This window comes from Rhinopithecus roxellana, chromosome 12 (assembly GCF_007565055.1).
Source record: "Rhinopithecus roxellana isolate Shanxi Qingling chromosome 12, ASM756505v1, whole genome shotgun sequence".
Lineage (NCBI taxonomy): Eukaryota > Metazoa > Chordata > Mammalia > Primates > Cercopithecidae > Rhinopithecus > Rhinopithecus roxellana.
Genome location: NC_044560.1, coordinates 48,321,030 through 48,347,257, shown reverse-complemented (window position 1 = coordinate 48,347,257; position 26,228 = coordinate 48,321,030). Strand labels below are relative to the sequence as shown.

Here is a 26,228-nt window from a genome sequence, read left to right as displayed (position 1 = left end):
CATTTCTGCCAGAGAAAAGAAGGAAGAGATTCATGCTTAGGCAGAAGAAGTGACCTAAGCAAATACAAAGTACGAAAGTTCACAGCCTAACAGTGCTTTATATTTTTGCAGATTTGGAATATATGCCTAGCCAGATCACCTCCTAAGCTTGGACAGACAGATTAGAAACAATGCCTGTGGCCACGTGGAACCAAGTTAGGTCAAAGAAAGTGATGAAAGATGCCAAGGAGAGAAACAGAAGCTGTTCTTCGTTGTTTTTGGACTTTACCACTGCTATTTTTCCCAGCAGTCACCGCTGCTTGCCTGATCATTAGCACCCGAACATCTTGTTTGTTTCTACCAGACTGAAGTAATACACAATTATGCAAATTATCTTAACTCCAAGTAAGGAATCACAGGCCAGTCAATAATGTTGATGTATTATGAAAGGGCAGCTCCTCCTGGAAGAAATAACACAAAGAGCCGATCGTAAGCAAACATTTTGAAGCCTGCAGAGGACTGGTCCCTGCAGCGCAATCTATTATCATATTTCCACATAATTAGTTTGTTTTCCACTTGAAATCAAAAAATGATTCGACATTGCCTTCCCTGCCTCAGGATGGAAGAGCATCCAGTGGAATTCTCCTGTTAAGGTTTATATGGTGAATAATTAGTGAGAATTAATCTGTGGGAATTAAAGTTTGGAATATTGTAGAACTCATGAATAGTGCATGGGGCAATTGGGCGGAGGGAAAGAAGAGCAGCACTTCGTGGTAGACAATCACAGATGACTGCTGGCAATCCGTTTTTTAATCAGTGCTGTGTGAGCCACAGGGTTGGATATGGCTACAGTCTGTGGAGAAATACTGTCAAATTTTTACAGGCGGGACAAAGAAACATTTCCAGAGATGCTTATCTCTGAGCTCATTTTGGTAGTTTTTACTTGGAAGAGATGCCCTGGAATCAGAGGGATTTTCTCCAACTGATGCTGATAGCCTTAACTACTTTCATCCTTGCAACTGAACAGATTTTTATTACCTTTGTCTTTGATTTTCTTTTCCCCATTTTACTGATGAGAAAACTGGGGTCGGCCGGGCGCGGTGGCTCAAGCCTGTAATCCCAGCACTTTGGGAGGCCGAGACGGGCGGATCACGAGGTCAGGAGATCGAGACCATCCTGGCTAACACAGTGAAACCCCGTCTCTACTAAAAAATACAAAAAACTAGCCGGGCGTGGTGGCGGGCGCCTGTAGTCCCAGCTACTCGGGAGGCTGAGGCAGGAGAATGGCGTAAACCCGGGAGGCGGAGCTTGCAGTGAGCTGAGATCCGGCCACTGCACTCCAGCCTGGGCGACAGAGCGAGACTCCGTCTCAAAAAAAAAAAAAGAGAAAACTGGGGTCACCATCTTCTAAGTGACCCTTCTGAGGCACCGAAATCAGAAGGCAAGTCTTGCTGATTACAAAAGCCAATAGCTACAGGGTAAAATTCTAGCATGAGCTGGAATCAGACTGGTGGAGTTTTAAATTTTTAATCCATCTAAGTATCAGTTTCCTCAACTGAAAAGTGATAAGATAACATTACATATTTTATAAAGTTTTATGAGGGTTACATGAAAGAGTACATACAAAGCCTTCACATAGGATCTGCACACAGTAAGGACACACTAAATTATATTTACATGAAAAATTAATATAAATCCATTCTCCCAGATTACTCTGACACTCAAATATATAAGCATCTCATTACACTTTGGGAATAGTTACCTCAAATGATTTCAGGATCAAGTTTTAACATCCTTTCTCCTATATCCCTATGGTGGCAGTTTTCCCAAGCATCTGTTTACCTGAAAATAAACTTAAATGGAAAATTTGCAAGCGATCAGGGTTAATGTCTCCAATTATTAAGTGACTGGAAAAATGGTACAGCAGGAACACACAGCAGGGGAGCATTTTTTAGATGTAGAAAGCAAAGCATTTTTTGTAATTATAGAATGGTTTTATTTTCCAAGGCTGTAGCACACTTGAGCAATAGTTGCCTATGATTACTAGAAGAATATGGTCACCAGAGCTCAAAATACAGTAAGAATAAAAGAAGCAGAACACATGTCCAAAGAAACAAATAATTTATTTTCCCCAATTATAAATGTAAAACTTGATATAGAAGAAAAGTACGTGAAAGTAAAAGAAAAAGCTCACTATAACCTTAAAGACCTTTCCTGTTAATGTTTTTGACATTTTGTGTGTTTTCTGCCAATTTTTTTTTTCTGGGCATAATTTTCCATAATTGTTGTCATACTGTATCTGCAATTTAAATTTTCACTTTCACTTAAAATAGTAAGATAAGCATTTTACAAATGTTCTAATAACATGAGCATTTTTTAAAAATAACACACAATCAACATACAGAATGATAATTACTCTTAAAACAAGGAATTGTTTTCCGATTCAAAGATCACCTTTTGTTTCTTTCTCAGAGAGAGTGGTTTCCAATCCAAATGAACATTTGCCTCTCAGGCATCTGTTGGATTTGGAAGAGGTTTCCAGATTGAGTTGAGAAATGGTCATTACAGTTAAGCTGCAACTTCAATCTTGAAAATGAATGAATGGATCCAGTCCAGTCCTTTGGCTGGGACCCAGTCTTTAAAATCCAGCAGAACAATGAATATGTGGCTTCGCAGCCAGCTGGTATCAGACTTGGGCAGGGAGAGTGTCAAAATATTAGTGACTTTTTTACATTTGTCAAAGCTGAGGCCAATACAAGAAATGCAGACAGCTTGCAAATGTGGGTTGTGCACCAAAGGGTTTTTGTGTGTGTGTTTTTTTTCAGTCTTGCCCACCGGATGTCAACATTTCCTTGCTTTCTGATTATTTCTGCAGCAAAGACAGAGTGAAATATCTTTTACTTTGAATATGAAAACCACTATAGATTTATCATCAACACATCAACCACTAATTTATTATACTGGGGCAATGTACTCAGCTGGAATAAAGGGGCCATCAGCATTTCCATGGAAATTCTTCCTTTTCTTTCCTTGGTTTATAACTCATCTGCTTACTCAGTTGTTCCTGAACCTGGCAGGCAAGGTCTCAGTGGGAGAATAAATATATTTATACAAAATGTTTAAGAAAGGCTGCCCACATTGAGTTAGAAAAATAAGCATATGCTAGTGCTGTCTGGCACTCTCTTTGCAATTCCTGTATCTTTCCAAAAGGAAAAAAAAATCTGCAACAGAACATTCTATTTTATTTTTAAAGAAACATTGTTGGCAGCCAATGTGCAATATGGACTTGATGGGATTTTTTTCTCCTCTTTATCTTTTTCTTTGCCTTTTTCAAAGAAAACTACATGGAACAACAAGCTAATTGCTTCCAGAATAAAATAAATCAATTATTAACAGGCAAATGTAGCTGAGGTTTCTCTTTGTCCATCTCTTTTCCATATTTCTTGGATGAAAGTAGATGATTTCATGCACATGACAATTCAGGGTTCTACGCACCTGGCGAGAGAAAGAGTATGGAGCAGCCCTGTGTCTGGTATCTAGGATTCATTTAAGCAGCGTTCCATCCCTTCCCCATTTTTGCTGCATCAAGTAAATGAAGAAGTCAGAGCCTATAAACTACTAATAACGACAACAAAATGCATAGTATTTCCACAATATTTATACCTTATGGGGCACTTGCATAGTCATTAGGTCATTCAAGCATCACAGTATCCTAGTGAGCTAGTTATTGTTATAATTATTCTAATTTGCTGAGAAAACTGAAGGTCTGAAGAGTTAAGTAACTTGTCCAAAGATGCAGCATTTTGAATGACTGACCAGACACAAGAAAAACAATCATAATGGTGATATTTGATAATACTGAACTTTACGTGAGCCCTGTGCTCCTGGAAAACAGTAAAAGTTAAGACATTCCCCTATCCTAATATGTTCTCCAAGAATAGCTTACTGCAAAGAACTACTCTTCTGCACATAACTTAAAAAAGACCTGTGAATGACTCCTTTGTCTGCCTTTGACAAGGCTGGACACACATCCTCCAAATTCCCACTCTTTGTCTCATAAATGATTAGTTTAACTGTTTCTTTCCACTCACCAACCTGGACAAAATGCCTACCAATTTGATTTGATCCAGCTATACTCAAGTGTGTCACCTTCCCCCAGGTCTCTTATCTTTGATCCTCTGCTGAGCATTGGAACTTGGAGCAACCTCTCCTTACTGTTCCCTCCTAGCAACCTCTCCTTACTGTTCCCTCCTGAAAATCAACTGAACTGGGGAGACAAGGGAAGGGATATCAACTGTCTCGTCATGCCACCCCCTTACCCACTTTCCATGCCCCACACCAGTTCTTTCCAGCCTTGTTTATTCCTTCCCATAAAGAACAAAAAAGCTCTTCTCTGTCTGACATTTGAGATGCAGATCTTAGGTTCATTAATCTATTGCAATAGTCTATCTTTTTTATTGTAACTTTTTTAAAATCAAATCTCCCTTTACTTAAGTCCAGATTTGTTTTTATTTGATATGTTAACAATAATGATTGTTAACATATGTGTAGCCCTTAGAATTAATAAGCATTTTGACAAGAATCATAACCTCTACTTGTATAGTGCTAAATGCTTCCCCTTTAATTATCATTTCAAAATGATTCTTTATCATCCAGAAGACAATTAATACCCCTTTTTAAAAATAAAGTCACTGATGATGAGAAATAAAGTGACTTATCCAAAGTCACAGAGTCTAGGGAATTGAAGTAAAATGGACAATTCTGACCAAGAACATAAGCCTTCTTCTTCCTGGTTTACTGTTCTTTCACTCACCACATGAACATAAACCAGGCCAGGTTTATACTCACTTGAAAAAGGTCAGTCTTTTGTAGATTGACAGTACAGGCAATGAAGTTTACTCTGTGGGACTCTTTGCTTACACAGGCCCCTTTCAAAACCTAATTTTGATTAATACATTAATTTTTTTTCTTAGATAGTCCCCCACCAACTGTATAATCTTCAAGTGCCACAAAACCTGGGTCTACTCCTGAGAAGAATGCCAGTGTGTTGTGTTTTCAGAAGCATACTCACATAGCTCTACTCACAAAAATCACTTTTTCCAGATAGTGTAATGCCAAAATTTTCACAAAGACAGTTTTTTATTGACTGTTTCTCAACATTTGTTCTGCGTCATGCTAAATTTATTAGATATTAGCAGATGATCCACAAAAAAAGAGAATTGGCAGTCAAACCAAGGAGAATCAATAAGCAAAGGCTTTTTAAAAAATCTGTAGGACTCCTTGGGTCTTTTAATATGTTAACCAGTATAGTGATTCTCAAGAATTATTTTCAAATAGACCATCTTCTTGTACTAACCTTCCCAAGAGCAAACTTAAGAAATGCTGGATTAAGGAATTTAGTCTCTAAGGAACCTCTGTTTAAAAGGAAATACACAGTACAGAGCCGTAAAATAAGCTAATAAAAGCCTTTTTGACTTTAGGGTAAGTCAATTCTTTAGGGTAAGAATTCTAGATTCTTAGCAAGACCTGAATGCAAAAGAAGAGCAGAGAAAGATCCATTTTGATAAGCAGCCAATAAGGAGTTTGGACCCAGATGATGCCTTGATGAGCAGGCCAGGTAAAGCCCCCCGTGTGTGGAAGCATTTTGTCTAGAATAAGAAATAAGCCCAAGAAGTCACAGGGCACTTGAGAAATAAAAGCCCTCCAAAACAAAAAGAAAGAGGTGAGAGTTCAGCAGGCATGGATTTTACCCATTCGATGGGCATCAACTAGTACATATGCAAAATTTTTTAGAGAAAATACAGGTTTTCTTCAACTTCTATTTTTGAATCAGAGGGTGCATATGCAGATTTGTTATGAAGGTATATCGAGTGATGTTGAGGTTTGAAGTACAAATTAATCCATCACCCAGGTAGTAAAATGTGTTGTTTCTCAACTATTGCCCTCCTCCCTCTCTCCCCTCTCTAATGTCCTCAGTGTCTGCTGTTCCCATCTGTACATCCATATGTACCATTGTTTTGCTCCCACTTATTAGGAGAACAAAGGGTATTTGGTTTTCTGTTTCTGCGGTAGTTCACTCAGGGTAATGGCCTCCAGCTATATCCACATTGCTGCAAACACACGATTTCGTTCTTCTTTACGGCTGCATAGTAGTCCATGATATACATGTACCACGTTTTCTTTATCCAGTTCACAGTTATGGGAAACTGAATTGATTCCATGGCTTTGCTGTTGTGTTGTTTTAAAAATTATCATTTGTTTCTTTATAAAGCAGCTGTAGTTTGGGAAAAGAGCACCTGATATAAAGTCCAACAGGTATAATTTTTTAACCAGCTCTCCTATTTCTGGGTATATGAAATGGGACAAGGCTCTGTGTCATCATTAGCCTCAGTTTCACCATTTGATTGAAGAGACAATAGCACTTACCTCAACAGATGTTTGTAATTCAGTGGGATGCTTCCTGAGAAAGAGCAAGTTCAGAAACTAACATATGATAGAGCACTAAAAGTGTATACGTTGGATCTGAACTATAACTCTGGGAGGTAGATATTTTATTACTTCCATTTCATAGAAGAGGAAAGAGAGGCTAGGAAAAGTAATGTTGAATTCCTTGTTTGATGTTTCTCAGCTAGAAAGCCCAAGAGCAGAGGCTCAAATCCTGACTACTGATTTTGAATCTTCTCTTCTTTCCACATGCCATGTGCTTCTTTTCATAAGTTTGCCTTTGGTCACGCCTAAAGAAAGAATCATGAAATAACCAGAAGGTGCCTGAGGATGTGATTTGGATCCCCTCAGCGAAAAGATCAAAACTGGTCATTCAGCAGGTGAGAAACCTGCAAGGTAAAGCCCCCACTCCCAGGACCTTAGCAGCAAACACCCCGTGGTCTGGCTTCTCCACATGCTTTCTCCTGCTTCTCCACATGCTTTCCTGCCACTTCATCATCTTGTTATCTGAGCTCCAATGATACCACACTTCTGCTTCCCAGAATATACCTGCTCTTTTGCATTCCACTTGGCTTGTTCATGCTGCCTAAACCTGACTTTCTTCTCCCTACCATTTCTCACCAAGATAATTATTACTTTTCTGTCATGACTCAGTTTAGCTGATGCCTCCTGAAAGCTTCCTCTGACGTTCCTAGACCAGGTTTAAGGAACTCCCTCTTTGTTTACATAGTAACCTGCCCAAACATCTGCTATGGCACTGAATGTACTGAAGTACAGGTTTTGGTTTATATGTCTCCCCATCTACATAGCTGTTTCTTGTGGAAGCATTACTGCAAGAAACAGAAGCCTATCAAATTCTCTTAAGACCTCATTGAAATCTAAAAGCAAAAATGAACAAACAAGTCTCAAGAAGGTCAAAAATAAAGGCTTCCCAGAGACCAGAGCAACACAGATGGACATCTGTTTTCTACCATTTACTCAACTCAGGGGCCAACTCCCTTACCCTTTATTCCTTTAACTCAAACTTTTGAGAAATAGAAACTAACTGCACTGGGTCAGATGTCTACCTATGAACCAATAGCTGTGTCCAGAAGAGGGGATAGACTATTATGAACATGGACATCTGACATCTGACCCACACCCTCATCAAGAATATGGGGCATTTCCGTGAAGTAGTGTGCAGGCTGGACAGGGCCTCTGATCATGTAACCTAGAATCAGAAGGCTGAAAAATAGGGACAGTCTCTTAGCCATCTCTATATTCTCATTGGCTGGCACACTGAGAGAACATCATAGGCAGCCTGAAAATATAAATAATGAGAGTGATGACTTTTACCATTTAGAGAGCCGGCAGCACTCCGTGAGTCCAGCTCCCTTCTCTCCAAATAGATGAGACCTTGAGTTAGGAGAGATTAATTTCATTTGGCCATCAGGCAGGAGTGCTCACTCGGCAATTTTTAAATGCAAATCCAATTGTGGATTGCTCACAAAGTAATTTTGCTTATTTTCTTCTTCTTCTTCTTCTTTTTTTTTTTTGAAAGAATTGACTAGGATGCAATCCCAAAGGATAATGACCACCACCAGTTATATTAAAATGTCAGATATAAAGTACAAGTAATTATCTGCCCTTCAAGAAAATCTTGATGTATGGACCCCAAAAGCCATTATACGGTCCATTCATCAACATTTATTCAATACCCACCATGTATACAATATTGTACTAAATGCATAGGAAGCTTGCAAAGGAAAGTGAAAACCAGCTTCTCCTCTTAGAAAGTATAGAAATTTCTGCTCTGGAATAAGTTGTTTGTGACCAGGGAACAGATTATAATTAACCAATTCACACTGTAGTCACATAGTATATGTTGCTAAATGTTTGAAAGGGTAGGGAGATTTAGCTCGAAGAATAAAAGATTAAAGAGAAAAGCAGTATTCAATCAACAAATACTTATTAAGCAAGAATTATGTACCACTTATTGTTCTAGGTACTTGGTGTATTCCTGTGGACCTTGTATTCTTTTGCAGAAAGGCAGATAATAAACAATCAAATAAACATGATAATTTCATAATAATGTTTATGGTGATAAGAGCTACATGGAAACTTGAAGAAGATGCTGCAATAAAAACAATATATTGCTTTAAGGTATAATAAGTCCTCACTTAACATTGTTGATACGTTCTTGGAAATGGCAACGTTAAGAGAAGTGATGTACTGTATGCCATAGGAACCTAACTCTTTGTAAAACTGGGTTTTGTTATACAGTAAGCTGTCTCACTTAAAATCACAGTTTCCAAGAACACTACTGACGGTGTTAAGCGAGGATTTACTGTAGCTGCTCTAGATAGGGTAGTCAGTGATGGATGCTCCGAGCTGACTCCTGCATAAGGAGGAACTAGCCATGAAGAAGTTTCTAGGCTCAACAGCAAGTGCAAAGTCCCCAGTAAGTGAATGAGCTTAGTTTTCAAGGATCAGAAAAAGGACTCATGCAGCTAGGATGAATTACTGAGTAGAAAAGTGATACGGATGGATTCACAGAATTAGGCAATTGTCAGCCCATGTAGTTTGCAGAACACAGTACCAAGTTTGTATTTTTCTTAAATGTAATGAAACATCATTGAAGGGCTTTAAGTAACAAAATGGCTTGACATAATTTTAGGAAGGTCACTATGACTATCTTGGGGAGAATAGATTGTGGATTGTAGGGATTCAAAAATCCAAGCAAAGACAAGATCTGGATGTCTCATAATAGTCCAGGAGAGACATAATGGTGTCTTGACCTAGTGTGGTGATGGGGAGAGGTTGACAGAATCAGGATATATTTCAGATTTACATGTGGATAGGATATGAGGGGAGGAGAAAAAAACATGGAATCATTTTAGAATATGAGCTTGAACAACTGAATAGGGAGTAGTGCCATTAATGACAATAGAAATGATTTTAGTGGGGAAATAAAAAATTTGTGTTGAGGCAGGAAAAGTTTGAGATGCCAAGTGGGAATGCCAAGTGACAGCTCTGATAAAAGCCAAGGTCAAGTAATTGACATGTAGATGTATGTAAAGCCAAGAAAATGATAACTATCTTCAAATGCTCACTGCAAGAGGAATTAGATATATTTGTAGTTGCTTGTGGCAATGATACCCAGACATTGGTTGCTTGATAAAGCATTTTGAAATTGTATGTCCTGGTTTCATTCCAAGCTTTTATGACAGTAGATTTGGGGTTTTTATTCATGGTTCAGTAAGTTTTGTGTGTGTGTGAGTGTGTGTGTGTGTGTGTGTGTATGTGTGTGTGTGTGAGAGAGAGAGACAGAGAGAGAGCGAGACAGAATCACTGTTTTACAGGGAAGATTCAGGATAAGTTAATAAAGTTAATATCCTCTGACCCTTTCGTGAGAATTGAAGGAGCAATTTTAGAATCCCTGCATTAATAGCAGAGAGCTTGAACTAAAATATATTTTGTATACCATTTCTTTGTCTTGGTTCTCCAGCTTAAAACACTGTTTTGGTAATTACTCTGTAACTTATTCTATAGCATGCATGGCCACTCCCAGATACTCTGTATCCCTTTTGTACACCTTTTCCATAGGCAACATGATAGATTTATGCAAGAGTCCTAATGTGGAGTTAGCAAACTCTGTCGAAAGGATCAGAGAGTAAATATTTTAGCTTTATGGGATGTATGGTCTTGTCATAACTATTCAACTGTGCTCTTGTAGTGGAGGAAAGAAGGCAATAAGTAAATGAATGAGCATGGCTATGTTCCAATAAAACTTTATTTAAAAGATCAGGCATGAACAAAGATTTGGCCTGCAGGCCATAGTTGCCAACCCCAGATCTAATGTATGGTGCTGGGTATAAGAAAAGTGCCTAGCAGTAGCCCTCATGTACAGATGATCTCTAAAGCCTGGATTTAGTTCCAGCACTGTGCCAATGTTCTTGAACAAGTATATATTTTATATGATTTTGACAACACAAAATAAGAAAGCAGGATTAGATAGGCAAGTTCAAAATGAGGATGAAAGCTGATATTGCTCTTTCTGTATATTACGAGCTGTGGATTACCACTGCATTAGAAAAAAGTTTGAAACTTTGAGGTGATGTACTACTTAGACATGGTGTTCCTTAGGTGACTCAGGCAAGCTACTTAGCTTTTTTAAGTCCAAGTATTTTTTTTTCCGTTAAGTCTACATAATAATAGGACCTATCTTACTGGCTTCTTGTGTTGATAAATGATATAATAAGTGAAAGACACAGCACAGTCCCTAACAGAGCAAATACTCTAAAGTCATAATTAGATGCAGATACAATTGTACATTTAAATATGGAAAGACATAATTATTGGTATATGAAGGGACATAGAAACAAATGTAGACATGGATGAATGGTGAAATCATAAGCTAGCTGCTGGCCACTGGAAGTATTCAAGTGGAGACTGAAGAGTCATTATTTACAAAAGGAGCAAGTTGTACCAAGAAATGTTCTGAGTTTCTGATTTTAAATTTGCAACCTAATGACAGAGTCAGGATGCTTCTGCACTGTTGGATACTTTCAATGAAGTTTTCATGTCAGGGCTAGGTTGGATATTTTGCATCTTATGGAGGCAACACTCTGCAGCAAGAAGCATATGGACTTTAGCGTCAAACACACAGGAGCTTGAACTTTCAGTTCTACTATTCTACTATCTGTTGGCAGTAAGCCTGTTGATTCACCTCTTTTAATTATCCAAATGAGGTTAATATCCCTAAAATGACTAAATCAGGTAATAAAGCAACTGACACATAGTAGACAATAACACTTTCCTTCCCAGCATTTTTTTTTTATTCTGAATATCCCCTGTACAGTCCATGTGTCACTCTAAATAAGGTTCTCACCTTAAGCTTTCCTCTTAATCCTCCCATTTTCTTCATTAGGAGCAAAATTAAGTTTCTATCAAGTGCTCACTGACATTACCCTGGCATCTGAACTATCCGATGTGACATACAGAAAACTTTAATGTGTAGACATGCTAATCAGAAGGGAAATGTCAAATCTGCATACATTTCAAATGACCCAACAATATTTACCTTAGAGCTACGTCTTCTATTTTTCTGACAATTGCCTCATTGAGGAAGTGACTTATGCAGCATACCAAGCCCCATTCCATCTGAGAAATTTACCTCCGACTGGTTTGAAGGCATCAAAAAGATGAATGTCACTGCCTTGCAGTTAGTAAGGAGGCTAATTTGATTTGACAAATGATGTTGATTTTGAAGGGGTCACTAATCATTAGAACTGCCTAGGACAAAGAGTGCCTTGCAGCTGGATAAAAATTGAATACTTAAACAGTTTGTTATGCAAATTTACTTTCTACCTGTCAGGAGTGTGTAAAGTACAGGGTTAGAGAGCTGGTGGTAAGGCCATCCCTAGGCTGATGACTTCTCTGCACAGTCTGTCCTCACCACCCAGACTGGGTCTAGTGGCCCAAAGCCCTTGGATCTGCAGCTCTTGCTCACCCAGGTGGAGGGTGAGGTGAGCAGCACAGCTCCACAAGGAGTTCAGAGCCTCCACTTCTCAATCTCTCACAACCCCTTCTCCATGGCCACCAAAAAAAGGAAGAGTGAACTGAGTTAAAATCCAGTTCACCCAAAATGCCAGCTTCCAGCTTAGCAAATAACCCCTCATGGCCCCAGAAGAGAGAGATCTGGAGCTTTATGAAGGCTACACTGACATCCTCAAGGAACCTCAGCATTTTGAAGCAACAGGACCTCCTTCTTGTCTCTAGTATCTACAGAAAAGCCTTTGTCTCCATAGCTACTCATTCTCCATTTTAATTAGAGGCTTTATTTTGTTTTGTTTGTTTTGTTTTGAAGTTTTATTGTAAGTTCAGGGGTACATGCACAGGCTTGTTATATAGGTAAACTTGTGTCATGGGGGTTTGTTGTACAGATTATTTCATCACCTGGGTATTAAGCCTAGTACTCATTGGTTATTTTTCCTTATCCTTTTCCTCCTCCCACCCTCCACCCTCAGGTAGGCCCCAGTGTGTGTCATTTCCCTCTATATGTCCATGTGTTCTCATCATTTAGCTCCTACTTATAATTGAGAACACATGGTATTTGGTTTTCTGTTCCTGCATTAGTTTGCTGAGGATAATGGCCTCCAGCTCCATCCATGTCTCTGCAAAGGACATGATCTCATTTTTTTTTTTTTTATGGCTGCATAGTGTTCCATCAACATCCATCATTCCAACTGATCATTAGAGAAATTCAAATCAAAACCAAAATGAGATACCATCTCATATCAGTCAGAATGGCTATTATTAAAAAGTCAAAAAATAACAGAAGCTGGTAAGGTTGTAGAGAAAGAGGAATGTTTATACACTATTGGTGGGCATGTAAATTACTTTAACCATTGTAGAAGACAGGGTGGCAATTCCTCAAAGACCTGAAAACAAAATTACCATTTGACCCAGCAATCCCTTTACTGGGTATATATCCAAAGGAATGTAAATCATTCTCTTACAAAGACTCATGCCTGCATATATTCATTGCAATACTACTCACAATAGCAAAAGCATGGAATCACCTACATTCCCATCAATGATACACTGGATAAAGAAAATGTGGTTTCTTTTGTTTTTAATCAAAAGTATCCTCAAGGACATTTGCTTCCTCACATATGCCCCACACAGTGACTGCCCTTTTGTACTCACTCACTGAGAAAGTCCTCTGTCTTTTTTGGTCACACTACAGCCCTCTGTCTAGTCTCTACTCTGTGTGACATGAGGGCAACATTCTGCCCCTTTTCATTTGGATTTTCTCAAACATTGCCATGAAAATGAAAAGTTTGACCCTGAAGCCTGAACTTAGCTTTCCTCACACTGGGCAATGTTCCTGTAACATTGCATTGAGCATTTCCATATCTGCAGTAGGGCAGAGGTAACACATCTTAGTCTCACTTTCCATATTGTGTTTCCTACACTCAATTTATGATCATTGAATTGGTTGTGGAGGGCCTTCCGAGCCATTGTGAGAAATGTGGCACTACCCTGAGTGAGATAAGAAGTCAAGGGAGAGTTCTGAGCAGTTTCTTATTTTAAAGCTTGTGGACAACACTATTTCCTCAGAGGGCCATGGTGAAATAATGTATGTAAAGCACACAGCACAAGGTCTGTTACATAATTAGTACATAATAAATGTGTGCTGCTCCCTTTATGAACATTAAATTCATAGCCACTTTACCTTGGCCTTTTTATTTTATTTTACTTTTTCTTTTGGTGTAAGGGAGGGTACATAATAAATTGAACAAATGTCCTTGCTCTTGTAAGATTGATATATATTTCTGAATAGTCTAACAAAAATCTAACAGTTCTAGACTACACATGCTTTTAGCAACTGAACCAAAGCCAGATTCTTGTTTTTAATATCTTCATGCTGGGAGCTAAAAGAACATCTTGTGACTAAAGGGAAGTTAAAGCCCAGTATGATTGGCCTTTGCCCATTAATTCAATTAACAAATGTATATGGAACACACCTATAAGGTACAATGACTTTGAATCCAAAAGTCCTGTTCAAATGTCAGCACTGCTTTTTATGTTATGTGTGTCTGTGAACTTGTCACTAGATTTCTCCAGGTCTGTTTTCTCATCTTCAAAATGGCAACACTTTAAAAGAGACTTTGTTGTAGGAATTTAAAAGAAAAAAGAACATAGTGGCCGGGCGCGGTGGCTCAAGCCTGTAATCCCAGCACTTTGGGAGGCCGAGACGGGCGGATCACGAGGTCAGGAGTTCAAGACCATCCTGGCTAACACGGTGAAACCCCGTCTCTACTAAAAATACAAAAACTAGCCGGGCGAGGTGGCGGGCGCCTGTAGTCCCAGCTACTCGGGAGGCTGAGGCAGGAGAATGGCGTAAACCCGGGAGGCGGAGCTTGCAGTGAGCTGAGATCCGGCCACTGCACTCCAGCCCCGGCGACAGAGCGAGACTCCGCCTCAAAAAAAAAAAAAAAAAAAAAAAAAAAAAAAAAAAAAAAAAAAAAAGAACATAGTATCTCTCAGTAGGAAAGATCAAAGATCATACAATAATAATAATTTTTCAAGTGTGCCCATCATGTAGGCATCTCTAAATGAACAAATAAAATAAAATAATTTGAATCAAAGTTATGCTACCCTAAAAATTTTAATTTTGACAATTCAACATCTATTAGCATAATAACCCTGCTAATCCTTGCAAAAGATATAAACTTAAGTAATGTCTGGCTCAGTTAGGCATTTCAGGGCATGATCTCAGCTTAGCAAAGCATGCTGGGTAACACAACAAGAGGTAACTCTAGGTTATGACCTCAGGTCGGGGAACTGGTATCTAAACCAACCCATCCTACAAGCCCATACTTTTACTATTGCTAATCCTTTACAACTATTATACAAAGTGAATATCATTATCTCTATTTTACAGGTGAGAAAACTGAGGTTTACTAAGGTGAAATCATTTTTCCCATGTTTTCCAGTTGGAAAGTGGTAGGGCTAAGTGCTCATTTCATTTAATTTCAACAAGGATTTGTTCTTGTATCAGTGCCTACTCTGATACTGTCCTAGATACTCTAGTTATAACAGTGAAGGAAAAGTCGCCAAATTTTTGTTCAAGATTTGAACCCAGATCTGACCTACTCCAAAAGCTCAATCTTTCCACCAAGCCCACTGCTTCATTGCATTGACGCTATATGGAGAGATAAACCTGACCCAATTCAGTAAGTTATGACGTTCCCATTATGCCATTTTTATTCCCTTTATGATTTAATCAGAACATTTGCTTAAATTAAAATATAGCTTAGTCATGCATCTGATCTTCTTTCCCCTAACATTTTTTTTTTTTTCATGGAGCTGTCAGTTTTGCAAACTGGCTTGATTTATACAGATATTTTATCCAGAAATAAATTGAATTAACAATTTAAAATGCAGAACAGAAAAGGCTGCCAGTGTGCTAATAGCTCCATTTCCCTGATTAAGAGGGCTTTCTCTAAGATGGTATAAAGGACAGAGCCCTCTTTGGTCTAAAACTCATTTTGACAATGGTCTTAGAAGAAATAGATTCTAGAAGAACACTGCCTTGTCTCAGGAACAGACATCCACCCCAGATCCTGTGGCCAAAGTAATCTTCAAAAATATTACTTTGTATGTGTACTTTGGTCATAAGCTTTTGCGGTTTTTTACACTTACAGATAGAGAAAAAAAAAATCCCTAAATCCTAAGGTTGTCATTCAAAGTCAAAAATTTTTCCCTAACTTCTTTAGTCTTATTCCCTCCCTCCTCCTGCCACCTCCCTGAGTCCTCAGGAGCGGCAGATTGGAGTTTGATGCCCCACTCTGTTATAGATTAGAGGTGCTACCTTAGCCAAGTCACCTTACCTCTCAGAGTTTCAGTTCCATCTTTATTCTTTAAAAGGAGACAGTAAAATTTGTCCTCTACTCCTTAGATCTGAGGAGAGGCTTCAGTGAGGCAAAAGATTTTGTAAATTGTAAAGTACAGTCAATAAGCCACCTTACAGGATCTGCACCACCCATAATTATCTATGCCTTTTTCCATACACATTTCTCTTCCAAGGCATTTATCCTTTTCTGCAACGCACACACACCCTCTTCCCCCATCTATATAAATAAGAGCTTGTCTTTCTTCAGGGCCCAGCTTGAGCCTGACCTCCTAAAAGAAGTCAGTTGTCCTAACTGTCCTAGCCCTCAAGAATCTCCTTCCCCAGTGACTTGTCATGGTTTCTCTCATTTGTCACTTGGCCTTGACTGCCTTTACGTCCTCATTCCTCAGTATCTCAACAGTTAGCCTGTAAATCCCTATGAGTGAGTCTCTTAGTACATTTTGGGCTGCTATGACAGAATACTCAAATCTGGGTCATTGATAAGAGCAGATTTTTATTTCCCTATAGTTCTAGAGTTTGGGAAGCCCAGGATGAAGGTGTCAGCATCTGGGCAGGGCCGTGTTGCTGTTTCCTCACATATTGGAAAGCTGAAGGGCAAGAGAGGGTGTGGCCACTCCCACAAGCCCTTTTTATAGCAGTGTTAATCCATTCTTGTGGGCTCGACCTAAACACCTCCCCAAACACTTTCCAACACTGTTTCATTGAGGATTAAGTTTCCAGTACAGGAATTTCAGGGGGCACATTCAGACCATAACAAGGAGAGATTTTACACTAATTTACATTAATATATAACACTAAGATTCAGATTCAACTAGCATTTATTGAATGCCCATTGTGTGCCTACGCTGTGTCAAGGGCAATCATAGATGCGTTCTCATTTGCTGACTCCTGTACCTCTCATAAGAAACTCATTACTATTCTTCACATTTTATACAAGTAGAGACAGAGGTTCAGAGGAGTTAACTCTTCATTGTCCAACCTCTCACAGGTAGTAAGTGGCAGAGTTGAAAACTTATTTCAGGACAGATTTCAAAGCCCATGTTCTTTCCACCAAATTATGCCATCTTCTTTATTAAGTGTCGACTGATCCTAATTGTATGATGGTAGGTAACTGGGGCATCAAATGGGGTCTCTAGTAGCTCAGAGCACTAACCATCTGGACCTGATTATAATTGACCATACGGATTCATATCTGACTATTTGTCCTATAAATATATGTCTTTACAGCTTTTATTTTTTACATAGTTAAGCACATAAAAAGCAAGAAGCACAATGTAGAATAAAATGTATAATTCAAACCTTAAATGCCCTTCTTATTATCAGTATAATTTTGGTTACTTTTACATCCTTGTGTCCCAGTTCTATCAAATGAAAAATGAGAATACTATTACCAACCTTACAGGGTAGTGTGAGGATTAATTGAGATGTATAAACTGAAATCTACAGTTGTTATAATAATTGTGGGAAATGCATAGGAATCATGTCCAGTAATAGCTTTCTAATTCTAACTTTGTGCTTGTATCAATATCAGGTGAATATTCTTCATAAAATCTCTGAATAGAGAATATTCTAGGCAATAACAGGGCACAGAAATTTTTATAGAGACAAAAGGGGGTAAGAACTACTTACGAAAAAACAAACTCTTAGAAGAAATCTTTAAAGATTTTTAAAAACTTGCATTCTATTCTGCTTTCTGTTACTAGAAGTTTTACCATATAGGTTTATATGTTGTCTAGGTGGCTATAAAGGCCATTTTTCAATAGGTCAAATTTACTTACGTATTTAACATTACTAAGTACACATGACTAAGTATGCCATTGGCAGAAAGGGGTGGAAAAGACAGCAGAAGGAGAAGTTATAAAGATAAGTGATATCTTCTCTCTGCCATCAAAGTAACTCATATTTTAATGATGTGGCCAGCCAAGTAGAGTCCTGTGGACTCTTTTCCTTTCTAAGTACTTTCCTGTGTCCCTTGGACACGACATGGGACCAGCATCAAAAAGAAATGTTTCCATTACAACACATGGATAAATTGCTCTACAATTTTATATTTATCTGCTTCAATTTTTTAACAATTTATATCAAACTCCCATAGATATAACTCATAGGAGCAGAGTAAATCCAGTTCCAATAGAAATACAGAGACCAGACTTGTCTACTTGACCTCTGTATTAGTCTGTTAGGGCTGCCATAACAGAATTCCACTGATGAGTGGCTTAAACAACAGAAATTTGTTTTCTCACAGTTTTGAAGCTTGAAAGTCCAAGATCAAGGTGTCGGCAATGTTGGTTTCTGGGGAGGTCTCTCTCCATGGCTTGTATGTGACTGCCTTCTCTCTTCTTCACATGGCCTTTCCTCTGTGGGCTCACATGCCGGGTGCCTGGTGCCTCTTCCTCTTCTCATAAGGACACCAGTCCTATTAAATTAGAGTCGTCACAAACCTGTGACCTCATTTAACCTAAATTACTCTTTAAAGGCCCTATCTCCAAATACAGTCACATTGGAAGTTATGCCTTCAACATATGAATTTGGAGAGGACATAGTTCAGTCCAGGAGAGCCTCCTCCTTACTTCTCACATGGTCTATAAGGTGTTTTTCAGAATCCCTAAGAATCTACTGGTGAAAAAAAAAAAAAAAAAAAAAAAAAAAAAAAACATGAAAATCACTAGTCCATATCATTAGTAATAACTTTCTCAAATCATATCAAATCTCATAATGGAATGACTATTGTTTCTCCTTGGTTTGCGTTTCTTTCTTCTTACTAAATCTAAGTCAGAGATGAAGACAGAGAAGTTAGGACATATAAAATTGGATCAGTAAGAGATCACTGACTTAACAAAATGTACCCACTTTGAAGAACATTTTCTCTGGAGTTGGCTGGACTGACCAGGTCCTCACAGCTTTCAGACTCTATGATGTTGAGCTTTTCTACACTGTCTGCAATACCCAAAAATTGTCCTGCATACCTAGAAAGAGGTGTGAATGAGTCCATTTCACCTTCCTTTCTAGGAGTTTAGGTCAAACCTCTTTATTGGCTGTAAAGAAACATATTTTTTGACTTACTCTTAGCATTATCCACTAAAATAAGACGTTACAGAAAAAAGATGCTCAGTCTTGGTGAAAGGTCCATTTCCAAGTACACATATACCTTCACAAGATCTCTCTTTCAATCTCTCTCCACACCCCTTCCACTGTCTGTCTCTCTCTCTCTCTCTCTCTCTCTAAACACACACACACACACACACACACACACACACATACACACACACACAGACACACACACAGAGCTAGCGTCTAAGGTAATATTCAACACATTTAGGAAAAATCTGGCTAATAAGGAACTCTCTAACGAGACTACTTAGCTAGTTTTCACCTACTCTGGCCATGATAATTTGGACTATTCAGTTAGTCTTTATACAAAATAATACTTGAAAATTTTTTTCCCAGAATTTACCAAAATAATAATATGATTTGTTACAGAAATGAGAGTGGGGCGGGGGGTACCCCAGGCAGAAGGCACAACGTGAACAAAGGCAAGGAAACAGGAAACATAGTATGTGCACAAAGAAGTTTTAACTTTGACAGAAAGAATTGAGGATGACAAAAGGGAAATATTGATTTTTTAACATTTGCTTTGAAAGAAAGAATAGAGTCAGATCATTAGGGGCCTGGAGGCTAGGGTAGGCAGTTTGACTAATTTTTTTCTAAGTGCCAGAGAATGATGGAATGTTTTGAGCAAAAGCAGTATGCCTGGAACTCTGCTATAGGAAAATTAACACAGTGGGTATGTGTGGCATTAATCAAAGGAGGGAGAAAAAGTTGAGGAAATCACCCAGAACTCTAATGGAAAATGTGACATAAGAGTTAGAAAAGCAGGAAGCAGCAAAGTGTCAGTGGAACCACAACACTGTGAATTTTAACATTAACATTTTCCACCTATTTATTAGAGAACTGCAAGGTCTCTAGTACAAAGCAGTTTATCATTTTGTTGAGAAATGGACCTGAATCATGTACTCTGTAAGACCAATATATAGAAATGAACCCTGCAATCTGTTAAGTGAGCCTAGCTAAATGCCCAGTAACCATATCTTAACACAATGTACTCCACATCCTCACATACACAGAGGCAGCAGGAGTTAGTAGACAAATCTTGACCCAGGAACTATGCAGAACAAAAACACAATGACTCCCACTCAGCTGTGCTAGGGACATCAGGGGCTGATCTGAACAAAATAAAAATTCCACAATCACAGACAGCTTCACACAAAGGCAAAAGAGCTGATTGCTGCCACCAGGTGATTCAAGAAGTTCTAAAGTGCACCATTCTAAAAATCTTTTTCCTAACAAGGAAGGCCCTTGTGAAAATCCAAATCCATACCAAAGGCAGGATATTACATATAAATGACACTAACAGGATAGGGCTGCACCTGGGCAATGTTTTGCTCAAGACAGCCTGTGGCACTACATCAGGGAAAGAAATCCCAACTAATCTAGGAGAGGGTCGATAGTCTCATCAAGAAATGGCCAGTTACACATTTAAAGATGGGGATTATATTTGAATGTAGTGTCCAGTGTAGCTTGGAAAAAGTTATTTTTTTCAAATACCACAAATGATGTTAGTATATCAGAGACTCCTTTCTATGTCTGTTGATCTCCCTTTTTCCATTCCTTAACTCTCAGTCTTTCACGTCTATGTACTTTGGATGGCCCTTGTAAACAGTATTTATCTTAAGTTTGTACATATAGCCACCCTCATAATCTTTGTCTTTCAAAAGGGGAGTTTAGTTTATTTACATTTACCATAAAAATTATTTATTTCAATTTATTACTATGATGTTACTGTGTACTTTCTATTTGACAGGGCTTTTCCATGCAATTTTTTCCTTGCCTACTTTTACACTGATTATTTCTCTCATTCAGATTTTTCTCTCTACACTCTATCACATTTCTTTTTTGAGTTTTTACTCTAGAAATGTAACATACATACTTAGTTTTCCAAAGTTCTAATTTTATCAATAACTTTATGCTGCTTCTTGTCACTACTCACCAAATGTATATAGAGTATTTGCCATGTGTTTTCATTTTCCACTGTTTTATTTTAACCCTACTAAACATTTTTGCTTTACACTATCAACGTTTATTTATTTGGTTATCAAATATTACTGTCATTCATCATTTCTTCTTATAGCTCAACCTTTGATTAAAGATGACTTCTGTTTCCTTGAAGTTTGGAAATTCCTGTAATAAGGATATCTTGGTTAATTCAGATTTTGTTTGAAGATAACTATACTTAGCATTTATTGTTGAAAGATATTTTCATTGGTTATACACTTCTGAGTTGATAAGTATTTTCCCTCAGCATAGGAAAAATGTCATCCCACTGTCCTCTGCCTTCCATTGTTGCTATTCAGAAGTCAGCTGAGTGACTTACTAGTATTCTTTTGTAGGTAGTCTTTTTTCCTCTGGCTGTTTTAAATATACTTTCTGAGTCTTTAACGCTCTGGAATTTTACTACAATAAGAATTTTACTCCAGTTTTGGCAGTATGGATCTAGGTGTAGATTTATTTTCATTTATCCTATTTGAAATTAATTAGGCTTCCTGAATGTGATAATTTTTGTCTTCTTTAAGTTCTTGAAAATTTCTGGCCAAAATTTCTTTAAACATTTTCTTTCCTCATTCTCTCTTTTATTCTTCTCTGACCAAATATTTGTTATATCTCACTCTATCCATGTCCTTTCTCCTCTTATCTACATTTTTTCATCTTTTAGTTTTCCTATGCTGCTTCAGATACATAGTTTAGTTTAATTCTCTCTTCAGCTATATCTAATGTGCTATAAAATTGTCATTGAATCTTTATTGCAAATCTTATTTTCCATTTTTATACATTTCTTGGATTCTTTTTCAAATTTGCTTGGTCATTTTTATAGTCTGTTCATAATTAATATTTTAATATCCTCCCTTATTTAAGCTTGTTTTAGTAAATTGGATTGCTGTTCATGAAATATTCATTCTCCTCTTTCCCCAAACATGCAGGAGTTTTCCCCTCTGCACCACTGATGTTGGAGTTGGCAATGACTTGCTTTTCCAATGAAATGTGAACAGACATGACATATGCTGTGTTTGAGCAAGGTTTTAAATGTGCTTGCATTACTTGGCTTGATCTCTTGCACTACTGTAACCCACCATAAGAAAAGCATGCCCCATGTAGCTGCTATGCCTTTTACCTGAGTCCCAAAATAAGAAGCACATGGAACAGACCTAAAATCAACCTTCAACTTGAACTCAAGATCAGAAAATCCCATCATCTCTCATAGAAACCAAGCAAAGCCATACCCTACCTACAAATCCCTAGCAAAATATAATTCTTATTTTGGCAAGCCACTGAATTTTTAAATCATGTGTTAGACACAGAAAACACGTTTATGCTTATGCATTTATTTTATAGTCTCCCAAATAATTGTAATATCTGAAGTATTTTAGGTTCAGTCTGATTCTTTTATCTGTAGTTTCTGCCAGGTGTCATGGTGTTCATTTGTGTCAGTGTTTTTTTAATTTTAAACTGGGAATTTATATTCCTTGAAACTAGATATTTATTGAGCCTAGTTCAAGGACTTCTGCAAGAGTTGTGACATTTGTTTCTGTCAAGCATTTTGGATACTACAAATCTAGGACACTTTTAACTTAGTTATCAAATTGAGAAGTTGTTGTTTGTTTGTTTTGTTTTGTTTTTAGCAACTCAGGTGGTGTCAATTTTGGCTACACATTTCAATCATTGCTAATTTTTAGTTAAAATTCTTAGGATAGACAGCTTTTTTCTCCAACAAACACAAAAGATTAAGACACTTCTCCTTGCTATCTTCTCAGAGTTAGGAAGTTTAAACTTCATCAAAGGATTCACTGCAAGGCATTCTCAGTTATGAGAAGGAAGAAGTCCTCATATTAGGCTTGATCTCTTGTCCATGATGCTTTCAAAGCCATGCGAGTTAAGGTTACCAGTGTTCGTCAATTACCTTCAGAGCAAAAGCAGTGAGCTGAGCTACGTTTATCTTTCTGAGTTCCTGTTTTCATGTTGATTTTTGCCTCCTTCCTTTCTTGATAACTAATAAAAAGACACATAAAACCTGCAGCTTCTAGTTGTTTTCAGCAAAAGGGTCAATTAGGTTATCTAATCTGCCATATAACTAAAACTGGACTTTCCCACTTGCATTGTTTTTTGTATATTTGTTGAAATATCTCGTCTTCAAATGGCCTCATCTCTTTTCTTTGTGTTGTTCAATTATTCATGCAACAAACATTTATTAAGTGCCCACAAGCAATGGGGTACTTTTTAGGTTCTGGAGATACATAAGCAAACCATGCAGAAGAAATCAGCATCCTCATGGGCTGATAGTTTTTGCGGGGTTTTTTAAAATTTAATTCTGTACTATAATTTTACAAAATCCAAGGAAGAAAAGGGAAATAAACACAAGTGACCAGTAAGTGACTGTTAACTAGAAATTTCCCCAAATACTATTCAGTTTCTATCTCTTTTATTGAGTTTAATACATCCTGTTTGGTATTCACGTTCTTATGTACTTGTTAAATACTCACAAAATATTTCATTATACAAATGAAAACACTTTGTTACCTTTGATTAGCTAAGAAAATGTTAGGTATCATTAATATTTCAGTTGCTACTAAGTTATAAACTCAGTGGAGGTTTATATCAAAAAGAATATATCAAAATTATCATGTAAAACAACACTTTTCACTTAGCAAATGTCAGAGAATTTTTTTTAATTAAAAGGCACCACTGACAAGGTGAGGTAAGGCAGAAACATCTGGAGATCCATCATACGTTAGAATTGGAGGGACCAGAGCAGAGACTGAACAAAACACTCTCAGTTTACAGATATATCAAATACCAAGATCAGAGAAGTAAAACGACCTACCCAAGGTCTTAGAGCTATTTAATAACACAACTGGGGAACTGGGGCCAATATTTATTTTAGTATATGGAAATACAATAGAGTTTTTTTCATACTGATTTAGCTATTGTGCTAAAATACTTTATTATTTCTAACATTTTGCCTGTAAAATGTTTTTGAATTTTCAAAGTAGATGATCAGATCATCTGCAAATAATGTAGTTTTACTTCCTAATTTCCAATCTTTGTGATCTTAATGTATTTTCCTTTATGGGTTATACTGCCTGGAATTTGAATGCAAAATCCCTAACTAAAGAATACTAAATTCATTTTTAGTACTATCAATTTTCAATGTTATTATTGATATTGACATTATTATAATAGGAAACACCTATATAGTAGTTACTATGTTCCAGGCACTATTCTTTGTCCTCACAACAACCCTATCATTCTCTCCATTTTACAGGGAAGGAAACTGAGGAGGTACAGATAATTTAGTGGACTTCTCTAAGGTTATACAGTTAGTAAAAACAGAGACAGAACAGAATATTGGCATTTTGGCTTCAAAGTACATATTTTTGGTCTTTAGCTCCACTAGATATATCCACTTTACTCTAAATTTTGAGAGGCTAAAGAAATCTATCAGCCCAAATGTTTTATCATACCACATAATCTTTCATGTTGTCTTCTCATGTTTTGAGGTTGACTTTGTAGCTTGCTTTAAACCCCATGAAGACTGGAGATTGTTGTTTCATCAGTAACTTCATTATTCAAAGAAGTTCTAACAGAGCCAGAGCATACATTTAAGTTATATTTTACATGTCTGCATGGTAGCTAAGTTATTTGGTGAGAATTTTTCATTTTTAGTTCTTAAAATATTTGAAGACCTTTAAATATGAAGAGAATCTAGAATTATTCTATAGACTTCAGCCAAACAAAACCTCTTATGTATAGTAAAATGATACATTTCCAATATAATCCTTTTATTATAGAAATGACCACACTCAATTTTATTAGTGTGTTTATACATTTATTTCTGAGACAATGATTTTTCTGGGGGCCTGGGTTATATCTTTCATCTTTCATCCTTGATGTCTATCATATAGTGCCTGGCATGTGGCAGGTACTCAATAGCTTTGCTGAATGAATAAAAGGCAACAACCCATGGCACATTTATGATTACCTCTATTTGGCAGATGATGAAAAGAAGTTTACTAGAATTCACGTGACCTCCAAGGTTACAAAATTTGTCAGTAAGCAGAACCAGGATTCAATCCTCGATTTTCTACCCAAAGCCACAATTTTTCAACTAAACCACAAAATGCATAGAAAAGGATTTACTGTACATATTCACAGCTAGTCCATGACTACAAATCTTGTGGCTTCCTGTGTCATTTGCATAATAAAACTAAAAGTTTAAAGAAATAGAATGGAAATACTAAACCTTATGTCAAACTTATAAACTGATCTCTAAAACCAGTTTATTTTGTAAATATAGTAACATATGTCAGAAAACCACTCAGGCTTCTTTTTCTACTAGAAAAGTCTTTATTTTTTTCTCAAAAATGGTATCTTTTGCCAACTCTGAATATGACATAGTGTTAATGAAAATCTGTGCATATAAAAATTTCAAATTCATACTTACATGAGAAAATCATGAAAAATTGGAGATATGCCAAAATAGCAAAGGCAGGCTAAACTTGGTCTAATTTCAAAGCAGAAGAAGTAATCAAATCCCAAGAAATTAAGATGTATACATATAATTTTATTCCTGGCAAGAGAAATGGTCATAAACATATTTTATTAGCATGTGGAAAAAGTAAGTTGATCACATGGAACCATCATGGGTTCACTTGGAATAGATTCTCTCAAACCTCAGGATAATACCATTGAGAAAGTGAATCTGACATGTAACATGATCTCTGACATGTAACAAAATATCCCAGAATCTGTCATGTAACAAAGTCTAATGCCATATTACAAAGCCTCTCATGATACACTCATGAACAAGATGAGGCCTTTAGAATTTGCTATAACATTGAGTAATAGTTGGTGCTAAAACTGTTATTAACACCATAATAATAGTTGGTGGTATAACAAAGAGTTAACACCAAACTTATTGCTGTTAACTCCTTGTTGCCATAACCACTAGGTCAGTGGATCCAGGTTTCTTGGCAATGAAGAGAAATAGTGAAGAAGGGAAGGAATTTTCAAGAAAATAGCAAAAATATGGAGTAAAACTAGCTGCTTCAGGGACTACACCCAAACAGAGGCACATCAGTTCAATGCAGTTCTAGATGAAATATCAAGAATCAGAGAAGTATTATCTTTGAGGACTGGCAAGGTTGCAGCCTCAGAAACAGAAAGGGGAAAAGGTAGAAGATTTCACTACAGACACGTATCCCACCCAGACACAAGTCAAAAGAGAATAAAGGTCAGTTACATCCACTTCCTCCCAACCCCCATCCTAGAAAACTGCTGTGGGATTAAGCAG

General features: G+C 37.3%; 1 long non-coding RNA gene across 1 annotated transcript in view; it reads right to left on the bottom strand.

Annotated features, from left to right (window-relative positions):
• The window catches only part of LOC115892347, a 103,224-nt gene that overhangs the window by 43,405 nt on the left and 33,591 nt on the right, over positions 1–26,228 (bottom strand). Inside the window, exon 4 of the long non-coding RNA XR_004052237.1 lies at positions 25,380–25,505. This is a non-coding gene — a long non-coding RNA (uncharacterized LOC115892347). The remainder of the gene's footprint in view (positions 1–25,379; positions 25,506–26,228) is intronic.